Below are 9,003 nucleotides of genomic sequence, written 5' to 3'. Positions count from 1 at the left end.
GCAACATGAGTGAAGCCAGATGATAAGATTTGATCGAACCTACGGTTCAAGGCTTCAATTTGAGTGGCTAACTTACTAGATTTATCTACCCCATAAAGATTTTAAACCTTATGCATTCCAAGTGAAGACCTAGACCTAGAGGAAGAAGCATATTGCACTGAGTTTTCACTTAGGGCCTCAAACAGTTCCCAAGCGTCAGTTGGACTCTTACGCAGAAAAGCTCCATTACTGGAAGCATCAACCATGTTTCTATAAGAATCTATAAGACTATCATTGAAAATCTGCATTAGGTGCCATTAAGCAATATCATTATGTGGACACTTTCTTAGAAGATCATTATATCTCTCCCATGCATCATGGAGCTGTTCTCCCGGGATTTGGGAAAATACCATGATTTCTCTTCTCATTTATGTGGTTTTACCTGCAGTGTAGTATTTCTTCAAGAACTACTATTGTAAAATGTCCCATGTAGATATGAATTTATTGGAAGGGACTACAACTAAGTTCTTGCTTTGTCCTTGAGAGAAAATTAGAAAAGACGCATTCTGAATAAATCATTGGTAAGAGTGGTCAACTTGGTAGTTGAACACAATTCCAAAAACACATCCAAGTGCTTATAAGGATCCTTTACTGCATACCCATGGATGGTAGGAAGTATTTGGATCATAGCAGGATTGGTCTCAAAATAGGTTACATCAGCATCCAGAAAAATAAAGCACGAAGAGAAGTGTATGTGGTAGGAATAAAATAATCCCTCAATTGTGGTTTTGGTGGAGGTATATATGGATCTCGTTCTCCATTACCATTACCATTATTTCCTGGTGTATTACGTTGACCAGCCACATTATCAAAGGAACTTCTTATAGAATTCAAATGTCTTTTAAGCTTTCTTAACTATTTAAGAGTTCTCTCTGTTTCAGGATCATGGACTAAAGGTGTTGTCCGATTATGGCGAGTTAACATGCACTGGTTCCACTAATCCTAACAGTATCAACAATAAAATATTCCAAATAACATAAAACAATAAGAACTCACAAAATGTTTAATAAACCAAAGCTTTTTATCCCTTAAGCGTCTTTGTTCTCACTGCTAATTTGTACCTGAAAAGAAAAAGAATTAAGGTGAGATATCAGAAAGTCCAAAGACTAGTAAACCAAAATAAACTAATTAAAAACTAAATAAAAAACTAATTTCCCCAGCAACGGCGCCAAAAATTTATCGTGTCTAATTTTACCACTCGCAATAGGACGATTCTGTGTAGAATAATGCTATAAAAAGATATTTCAAACCCACAGGGAGATAAGATTTATATTCAGTCTTTAATTTCATTTTATGGTTTACAGGTAACTTGGTTGGAAAGTTTGTTGGTTGTCACGATTAAAAACAAACTAAAATTAAACTGAAATATTAAACTAAGTAATCAGAGAGAGAGATTTTAGGGCTTTGACTTCACCACAAGCATCATACTACGGTCAATTGTATCAACTCTGGGAATTTAACCAATTATATTTTCAAATGAATTGGACTCAATAACATTCGTTCAATTCAAATTTTAAAGAAAGATGTTTTACAAAATTCAGTTAACTATAACTACTTATCTGCGGTTAGCATAGACTATCTACCTACCTACTCTAACTACTTTAACTACTTTGCAAACAATCACTACAAGAAAAAAGGGCTTCTACGAGGGGCCAAAAATGCTGTGGAAACATATCCATGGCGCATTCTAGGCCCTCGTGTATGAGGGTTCCGTAAATATTCAATTTTTTTTTACGGGAAAAAATCTATCTCGTAGAAAAATAATAGATTCGCTGTAGAAAATAATTTTGCTTATATATATTAAATTTATTTAGAATATGGATATTTTCCCGTTAATAATTAACTTACGAGGCACCGGGCATACCGTAGAAAAGTTTTATACGGCGAATTGTAACTACCCGTAAATAATCTCACGAGATACCAACGCATGCCGTAGAAAAGTTTTCTACGGCGAGTTGTAACTACCTGTAAATAATCTCTTGAGGTACAGAAGCATGTCGTAGAAAAGTTTTCTAAGGCGAATTTTAACTAGCCGTAAATAATCTCACTTGACATTGAAGCATGCCGTAGAAAAGTTTTCTACAGCTAATTTTAGGTACCCGTAAATAATATAAACCATTCTCACGACTTGCCATGTATGCCGTAGAAAAGTTATTTAGGAGGATTTTCACTTATTTACGGGATTTCAAGCGACCCGTAAAATATATATATATATATATATATTTTATAAATAAAACACCCTTAATTAATGCCAGTTAATCATCCACCACTTATAATTCACATCACTTTCAGTTATAATTCAATTCAAAAAAACATACATATCCCATTAAATATATCAAAAGAGTTAAAACATTTTTACAATTCATCATTTATCAATGTACCAAAACAATTCAACATTTATCAATGTTCCAAAACAGGAAGTAAATCCATTTGTCAAGAAAATCATTAATTTCTTAACACTTCTGTTGAAAAATTGATAAACCTTCTAGCACTTGAGTTTCAATCTGCACTTGTCAAAAACTACCTCACTGTACAAAATCCAAGGAAGTAGTTGCAAAATCCATAGTACAAAATCCAAGAAAATAGCTGCATCACACAAGTCTCAAATTCAGAATGCTAATAAAAAAGGGAAATAACAAGATTATCATTTATGAATCAAACACAAATATTTTGCTAAAAATTTCTTCCTTAGATCTGCCAAAAATATTTCAAGCAAATAATTTTCCTTAATTGAATACTAGATTTTTGTAAGGATGTATGAGAATAGATAATATCATAATCTCTTTATATTTATGAATACTACAATATCATAATATGTAGTCTCTTTATTTCATGATTATGAGCAAATCTGAAATTCTGAAACAAATCTAAACATTGTAGGTTTTTGGTGCAACGATTATGAGCAAATCTGAAACATTCTTGTTGGTGTTAATTGTTGCAGGACCCATTTTGGAGCAGCTTTTTCAGGCGTAGTACACAGCTTTCAAAGGAAAGGAAATGTGGGTGTATATCAAAGAAATTGCCACTCCATGGGTAATCCTGCTCCTATTCGGTCTGTACTTCACAAATCTGCATATGGTTTCATTTGATCGATGATGACGAATCTTTTAGCACAATTTCAGTCCATAAAGATCTCTTGTGATCATCTTGTATAACAGGTAAATTCTAATCTCATTTACCCTAATTTTTATTTCAATTTTTTATTTTGCCTTTGAAATTGGATTTTCAATTTTACCCAACAAATCTTATCTTTTGAGATTTCCATTGAAATTATGATAATTAATCAATAATTCATGAACATGAATCTCAAATGCTTCTATTTCTAATTAAATTTCAGAGCTCTTTCTTTTCTTATCTGACTCATACTTGAAATTGGGATTTTGGGACTTTCTATAGACAGTGTGTTAAGTCCCCCCCTCCCCTTCATATTCCATCTTTATTGGAGAGTCTGATGTTCTAATCTTTCAGACCTTTTTCTTTTTTATGTGTCTGCCACAATTTCTTGATGCATTGATGTAAATTGAATATGTTTGGCTTCACTTATAATATCATTGTGAAGTTGATTAGTTGCACAGCTACTCAATTGGTGATGCAGTCCATGAGAAGTTAAATAAGGATAAATATTTGGAGAAGTGAAGAACTTTAGAAATTCGCTCATCATTAAGCTAGGACCAACATAGCACCTTCTAGAATAAACTTTAAATACAATTGAAGTCTTATATATATATATATATAATCTCAATTTACTGCTAGTTTAATTTATATATGTTTTCTTTTTATGTTTTATTTTAATAATTTTTCAGATTTTCCGTTTTTGGGCTGCAGTAGCATTTATGGGTCATATTTTGGTCCAAATTATTGTAATGGACCTTTGTTCATGGTTTTTAGTTGGTCTATATTAGTTTAATTAGTCAAAGTTTATATGTTTTTAGTTATTTCTTTTCCCTAAGCAAAGTTCTCAAGTTTCTAAATAAGACTCCAAATCTTATAGCTATGAGTGCTTTAATTAACTAGGAAACATCTTTTACAAGAATTTTCCAACAAACCTTAAGTGTGATAGTTATGGGAATCTAGGGTGATCGTTCTACCCTTTTATAGGTCTAACCCTTCCATCTTTTAATTATTCATTTCATAGCATACCAAAAATCACCCAAACAGCCAAAGTTATGGTTCATGTGTACTATGATCGTTCTACTCTTTTACAGGTTTTTTTTTCTTATGTCTTATTCTTTATGGGATAAAAACACCTTTCAGTATCAAAATTTTTATGTTTTTGGGGGTAAACATTTATACTTATAGGATTAAGTTTTGAATATCCTCACTAAATTTTTAGATTGTCTTTAGTTTCTGTCGTGTTTACCTTGTAACAATTTATTTTTTTAGTTTATTGTAGAAACACTTTATATGGATCTCCATCATATCTAAGAGTTAATAAATTCATTTTTCAAAGGCGTATCTTTTCTACATTAATTTAAACAAGTTGGGGCTTCAATTTGTTCAAGTTCATGTACTCTTAGGCTTTTGGGTGGGGGCAAAAGTGTTAATTTTTTTTTTCACCTTATGTACCAATGAGATTGAGTTATAATAATTATTCATTAAAATATGTTATTATTTTACTGAATGTAATGATTGTCTTTAGTTTCTCTAATATTTCCCTTACAAATTTGTAACAATTTAAATTTATATTATAGAAACACCTTATATGGATCTCTTTCATATGATACACTTTCTGAGACTTATAACTTCATTTATCTAAGACATTTATAATTATTTTCCGTTACTGCTACATGTTATTCGTGTAGTACTCAAGTGCCCCTAACATTTCCAACATGCCCATGAAGCTTGTTTTCATCCAGTGTTTCAGACATTTTTCTAAACTTCCCCTCCATTGGAAGATAAAAATTTAGTTTGAGAACAGGATCTATAATTATGTTTGATGAGCGCTGAAAAGTGCACATTTAAACCTCTTAAGCCTAGGTATTCTATGACCTTTATCTATCTTATTTTCCCGCTTTAGATTGATTTTGTATTATTTCCATTTTTAGGTATTTATCTCCAGAATAAGTTAACTCGGCCAAATAAAAGCATAATTGAAGCAATTCTGGGATGAATCAAAGAAAGGAGCAAAGTAGAGCCAAAGGAAGCAAAGGGTGGAATTTCAGCAACTTCGATCGATCTCAAGAAAAGTTCGATCGATCCAACTTTCTTCGATCTCAGCACTTCAAGATGGATCTGACCCATGTTTGTTCCTATTTAGAGATCCCACAAGTTCGATCGATCCAACATCATTCTCTGATCGATCAAACCATCTTATCCTTATCCAAATGATTGATCTTATCCAGTTATACCACTCTACCAACCACTTTTGTTCTTTTCCCAAAAATATCTTCAAAATATCTCAGCTTTGTTTTTATCCAAAAAGGCGCCGCCATTGAGGATCGATCCAGCTTCAATTCGATAGATCTCAGCCATGTTTGATCGATCTCACCTCAAGTTCGATTGATCGAACTTCCCAAATCCCGAGAAAAATCCAAATTCCAACTCATTAAAAGTTGTCTCATATCCAATCATTAGAGGATTATTAGTGTACGAGCCTAGCTCATTTAGGGTGATTTTTGACCTACCTATATAAGGAATATGAGCCACTTTTTAAAGATATACTTTGATACACACACATAGAGAAGATAATACTTAGTGAGGAAGCAAAGGAGAGGAGAAGGCTAAAGACACCATTAGAGACTCTTCATCGACCAAGAAGCAGATTTCTTCCATGGAGCTTGCCCTTAAGGGTTGGAGGACATCATCCATAAGTGGCTAGACATCCTCTTGGGGCTAAAGTTAGCCCTAAGCATGCTCTCTACGTCTTGATTTATGTATTTTTGAGGGGATTTGTATTGTGATTCATGTTTTGACACTTTTATATATATAAATCTTATTTATTCAATGATTTATATGGTTTAATGCTTCCAATTGATCATTTCATTCTATCCATATGTCTATGTATGCTAGAATAGATGTTCATGTGTTTGTCTCTATTTCTTGTGTTATTGATGCATGTCTATGTGTATTGATGCTACAGATTTAGAGATTGTCAAGACATAGTGCTTAATGGCATGTTCTTGTAGTTTATTTGATGGTTCATACTTATTTCTTGATGGATTGTACCTCTCCTTTAGTTTAATTAGTTTAATTTTATGCCATTAGCTTAGTTGTAGTGTAGTTGTTAAATAGAAGGACAATCCAAGCTTGTTGTTGATGTTCCATACTTATGAAAGCAAGTAACATATATCTCTAACCTTGTGATGTGTTTGGTTGTGAGCTTAAAGAAATGATTAATGGCTTAATTTGATATGTTATACTATCCACCATGTTGTTTAGACAATATATGCTTAATTTGTCATCCATGCTTGTTAAAACAACCACACACACACATCTTGTTGCAATACATGTTTTTCCCTCGTTAATAATTCATTAAGGGTGTAGAAAAGCTATGCTTAGTGGTGATCTCTAAACCCCAAAATCTCTCTCTCTTTTATTCTCCTTATTGCATTATTGTTTACTTTAGTTTAAATTGCATCTAGTTTAAACCAACCAACCAACCACTATTTTGATCACTCGACCTACTAACCCTAATTTTGATTCTTCAACCTAGTACGACACCTCAATCCCTTGGGATGATCCTTACTTGCCCTAGCAATATTTTTAGTGAAATGTAGTAGTGGCAATTTCTAAATGTAAAATTTGGCCACATTGCATAAACTTTGGGTTTGAATTGATGACACACCAAGTTTCTGGCGCCGTTGCCGGGGATTGATTGATTGACAACGTCATATTTGTGGAATCAATTAGGAATTAGTATTCTTTTGATCGTGTCTTTACTTTGTTTTCAATTTTGTTACTTATTGTGTTTGTTCTTATTTAACAAGGAACATTGGGCTAAGAAGGTGAGCAAAGGAGTATTCCAAGCAAAAGAGCTAAGCAAGCAAAATTAAAGGTTAAAATCATTAAAAAAAATTGCTAAGCTAAAAGCTAAAAATTTGGAGTTGAAGTGGGAAAGGACCTTTGTGGACTTTTTCTTACTCAAACCCTTAGTTAAATCATCGGCCCGCATAGAAGCTTGTATTTCAATTCTTAGATAAATCGTGAGCCCGTGTAGAGGCTATTTACTTTTCTTGCATACTATTGTTAAAGCATGGGAGCATGAGAACATTGAATGTGGAGGAAGGTTGTTGATTGTTGATTTGTTGTGAAGGTGAAGTATTTGTTGTTATTGCTTGTTGTGTTGCATTGTGCATGCGTGGTTGTAGATCATTGAGACCCACTCTTATCCCTTTAAATTTTCATCTTGAATCCATTGTTCGAAACCCTAGGTGAAGAGGTAGTTCTAGTCAATCCATTTCATCAATGGAAGGACACAATGAAGATGTGGAGGACCTTGGTCACATAGACCAACAAGGTATCCTCCACCCCAATGTGCATCATGATAACATGCAAGTTCCATTAGGCATGCCAAGGCCATTCGTTCATCCACCACAATAACAAGGCCAAGTTCCACTGGGAATGCCAAGGCCAATCTATGCTCCACCACCTCCCATCATTCAAGGCAACCAAGGTGCCCATGTTGCACCTCCAATTGCTAATCCTTCCCTTGCTTTAAGAGATCACTATGTGCCTAAAGAATATAATGCACCCAAATGCATTCAATTGCCACTATTTAGAGCATACCACTATGGAATCAAACCACAAACCATTCAAATGCTTCCTAATTATCATGGACTTCCAAGTGAAGAACCTTACAAGCATTTGGATAAGTTTCTTGAAGTATGTTCCACTGTAAAATACACGGACATACCGGAAGAGGTTTTAAGGCTTAAACTTTTTCCATTCACCCTTAAAGACAAGGCAAAATATTTGTTTAACAATCTTAGGCCTTTTTCAATAACTTCTTGGGTGGAAATGCAACAAGAGTTCTTGAAGAAGTACTATCCGATTTCTAAGACCAATGCCATGAGAACTTCAATTAGGGAATTTTCACATGGCGATGGAGAAATATTTCATGAGGCTTGGGAACGCTTTAATGAATTACTTAGGAAGTGTCCACATCATGACATGCCCAAATGGCAATTAGTTCAATATTTCTTTGAGAGCTTATCGGATAATTACAAAGGCATGGTTGATGCTTCCATGGGTGGCTCTTACATTAATAGGCATGAGGATGACGTGTGGCGTCTTTATGAGAGCATGAGTGAAAATTCTTTGCATTGTACTTTATCTTCGAAGAATGGTAGAAATTCTAGTGGTAGGAAGAGTGTTGGCTTACATCAATTCGACCACTCCAATGAAATTGCCGCCGAAATGAAATCATTATCTCAAAGGTTTGATCAACCAAAACTCGGCAAATCAAGTATCTTCCTTCCCTAACCATTCTCATCATGCATCTAATGAGACCTGTATGACTTATTAAAGTGTTTTACATTCTACTTCCAATTGTTCCCATAGACGTGCAAAGTGAGCATCATGAACAAACAAATGCTGTTTTTGCTAATCAAGGGAACAATCCTTATGGTAATCATTACAATCCTAGTTGGAGGAATCACCTGAATTTCTCTTGGAAAAGCCAAGGGGAGGGCTCAATCCCTTCCCAAGGTGGTTTTCAAGGGAAATACATTCCACCTCCACTACAAGGCCAGGGTTCCCAAGGTTTTAGATCATTATACCAATTACAAGGAAACCAATTTTCAAATTCTCATTTTCCCAATCAATCATATTCCCAAGGAAATGTTAGAAGTCCTGCTTTTGAAGAGAAAGTTTTGACCGCTTTGGGCACTTTAGAGGCAAACACACAATTACTTCTTCTCACTCTCAATTCATTACAAAGATAGAAACCCAAGTAGGGCAAATAACTAGCACTTTAAATACTAGAGAGAAAGGAAAATTTCCTTTGAATACCCCATAAAAGCAACA

The 9,003-nt window shown here is 34.1% G+C and overlaps 1 non-coding gene and 1 pseudogene across 1 annotated transcript; one reads left to right on the top strand and one right to left on the bottom strand.

Annotated features, from left to right (window-relative positions):
• The first annotated feature begins 303 nt into the window (after positions 1–303).
• Positions 304–409, top strand: LOC132275727 (small nucleolar RNA R71). The gene has a single exon (XR_009470720.1). It is a non-coding gene; the product is annotated as a small nucleolar RNA R71 (small nucleolar RNA).
• A 7,642-nt stretch (positions 410–8,051) lies between these two features.
• On the bottom strand, positions 8,052–8,150 carry LOC132275657 (small nucleolar RNA R71; annotated as a pseudogene).
• Between the last annotated feature and the right edge of the window lie 853 nt (positions 8,151–9,003).

This window comes from Cornus florida, unplaced genomic scaffold, assembly GCF_030987335.1.
Source record: "Cornus florida cultivar Cherokee Brave unplaced genomic scaffold, ASM3098733v1 CherokeeBrave_3.0.0_Hap2_Chr09, whole genome shotgun sequence".
Classification (NCBI taxonomy): domain Eukaryota; kingdom Viridiplantae; phylum Streptophyta; class Magnoliopsida; order Cornales; family Cornaceae; genus Cornus; species Cornus florida.
Note: the sequence above shows the minus strand (reverse complement) of the source record. Positions and strands in the feature narration are given on the sequence as shown.